The sequence below is a fragment of the Etheostoma spectabile genome, chromosome 3, assembly GCF_008692095.1.
Source record: "Etheostoma spectabile isolate EspeVRDwgs_2016 chromosome 3, UIUC_Espe_1.0, whole genome shotgun sequence".
In the NCBI taxonomy this organism is placed as follows: domain Eukaryota; kingdom Metazoa; phylum Chordata; class Actinopteri; order Perciformes; family Percidae; genus Etheostoma; species Etheostoma spectabile.
Window position 1 is genome coordinate 1676010 of NC_045735.1, and position 2928 is coordinate 1678937.

General features: G+C 40.0%; 1 long non-coding RNA gene across 1 annotated transcript; it reads right to left on the minus strand.

Moving 5' to 3' along the window:
• Positions 1-1349, minus strand: LOC116687004 (uncharacterized). The gene is made up of 2 exons (XR_004331442.1): positions 1295-1349; positions 1-359 (listed from the first exon to the last, which is right to left on the minus strand). It is a non-coding gene; the product is annotated as an uncharacterized LOC116687004 (long non-coding RNA).
• Positions 1350-2928: the final 1579 nt, after the last annotated feature.

Here is a 2928-nt window from a genome sequence, read left to right on the forward strand (position 1 = left end):
TGAGAGCTCAGAAACACAATGTTTTATTTCTTTTATCAGTTTCCAGTCCTGCTGTAAAACCTGACCAGCTCAGGAGTAGAACAACATCACGACAGTTAAAACTTTGTATAACTATTTGGCCCCATTGGATTATTTTGCTGGAAAAAAAACATACAACATTGGTAAATTATCCATATCGGCGACAAATGGTAATAATGGAAATCCACTGTATTAACTTAAAGGAGTCTGCTTTAGACGTATAAAGAATAAACAAGTCTTCCACTCAACACTGTAGTGCCCAGTAAAACCAGTTTGATGTGCAGCTGTAATGCTGCAGGGCATCTCTGGGTGCCGTGGTGTTTGCCCGACGCTCGTCATGCCTTTGGGAGAGAGGGAGGGAGAGTCTGTCAGTTCATATCAACATTAAACATACAGTATCACAATGGCTCGATTTTTTATTAGTATTGGTATTGATATATACATTTATTTGGGCTTGTTTAAAACATGTTTTTTCCATTATTGTTATTAATGATTTACAACTATTTGTTACCTTTATAACCTATGAAGAGAGAAGTTTGTGGTCCGTAACTAAGGACTTGCTCACTTTCTAATTAACCTGTTATGCTAGCAAGCTATTCAAATGTTTCCTTCATAGTGAGCCATCAATTAAAACCCCAGCAAAAGGGATTCTTCACAACCTGGCAAACCACATGGTGTTCTTATTACTATAGTTACAAATTCTAAAACCTATAACTCTATACAGTTTGCAGTTGCAGCCATCTTATCCATATTATCCATCTTCCATCCATCGTAATGTAACATCCAAGCAGTTGTGACTGTGTAGTGGAGCCCATTCCCCCGCAGACTTCCGGCAAGGTAAGATCAGAATCTGCCGTGTGGGATGGGACCCCACCGTTTACTGTTTGCACCCTCGTCACCACATCTGTCCACTGACAGGACACTATGGTAATTAAGGTGCAGATGTTTTCATCTCTTCTACACACTCACACACAGCTACATCCCTACAGCATCCTGCTCTTCATCACACTGACTGTTTATTTTACAAAAGATGCCACTGCCGTATATTCACCATGTTTGGTCTCGTATTTTGGAGGTATCTGTGCCAAATTAGTACTGGATCTCAGTTCTATTTAAACTTTAATAAGTTTTCTTGCTTGTTCGCTGATTGCCCATCCACTTACTTTGAAACAAGTAATGATCACATGAGAGATGTTGTGACTCATGTTCAGTGTGTAAATGTTTCCCTAAGGCAGGTTGTCTTTTCTTTTGTCAGACGAATGTACGCAGACAGTACCTGCTGTAGCTGCTTTGGTCCTTCCTTCGGCATCGTGGAGATGAAACATCAGCATGGAGAGTAACACAAAAGATATAATCTGCAACGAGTAGAAAATTCATCAATTTTAAATGTAGACATCCCTCCACCAGAGTTGTACAGTGTATTTTTGTATCTACAGGTTTTATAAGTTTTGCAGGTTAAATCCTTCTTTGTCTTATTCCTCTTATACGTTATCATTATGTTTCAAAAGTTATGTCTATATTATTTATTATTACGGTATTACGTCATTCAACACGGTTAGATAGCTGAATTCAGTTCTTTTGAACGTTTGACAATAGACCAAAAAACAAGTCATTAGCTGTGAATGGGGACTCCTTATTTCAAAACAAATCTCATTTTTGCCAGACACACCCATTTGAGCTTTAACAAAATTCATGCGATGCTTTAATATTTGCCCTTCAAATTTCATCCTTATCACAGCCTGTGCACCTGAAGTTTCTAGGAGCAAGATCTGAAACTACAAGCTACCAGGTCCTGTTAGCCTTGGGTATAAAACTTATACTTCAACCCGTCTCTCACACACACTCACACACACTCACACTCACACACACACTCACAGAGAAGGTCACTGGACGGGTGGGGCTGGATGGTTAACAGGGAAACAGAAATAACCTCCAGGGTTGGGCTCTGCTGCGTTCCATGACCCCTGCCGACACTAAATAGTTTACATACTGGGGATTGAAATGTTGAAGGTACCTCAGAGGACACGTGTGTGTGTGTGTGTGTGTGTGTGTGTGTGTGTGTGTAGGGTTTGCTTTATCTGTGAGGAACAGCACTGCCCACTATTCTTGTTAGTTTTGGTCTTTCTTTGAATTGAAAAATTTAAGAAAGAGAGAGAGTGAGAGAAAGAAAACGAGGGAGAGAAATTAAGAGAGGGATAAAGGGAAACGTGTGTGTAACCACACAGCTCCCTCTGGGTGGGTAGGGGTGTATTTGTCAAACAGCACGTCTCAGCCTGGTCTGCAGTCAGCAGAGACTGGGTGTGTTTGAGTCCCTCATTTAGACCACCCATAAACAAGCAGCGGACCACAGCTGGACTCTGAGTTTTTGTTCAAATACTCTGGTCTGGACTGTGAGTCCCTTCAACATGTAATACATTACAGGCAGCAAATACAGGATTTAGTATCAAGTCCAATTGGACTTTTATTTACTTTGTGATGAGTATTTATGAGAGATGTGAGTGATACTTCTTAGGCTTATCTGAGGATTTTTTCACACTTTTAATTTACCCAAATCACATTTTCAGACTGATTCTACTGGACTCTAATTTACGGTCTATGGGAACACCGTGAGAAGAGTCCCTTTTTACCTGCACCAACACTGCACACAAGTGTTAAACATTTGCTACTGCAACATGACCAAATTACCTCCTACTGGAAAATATATATTAGTGATAACATATTGTTTTTTTTGTTTTTTTACTTTTTCTTTTTTTATATTCAGAAAATATAACATTCACCAACAGTTACAAACAACACACTGGGACATAGGAGGACACGTCCCAGGGCCGAAAAAACAAAGAGAGGAAAAACTGGAGGGAGGAAGACAAAACAACACGTGCAGGAATAGACACACACACACACACACACACA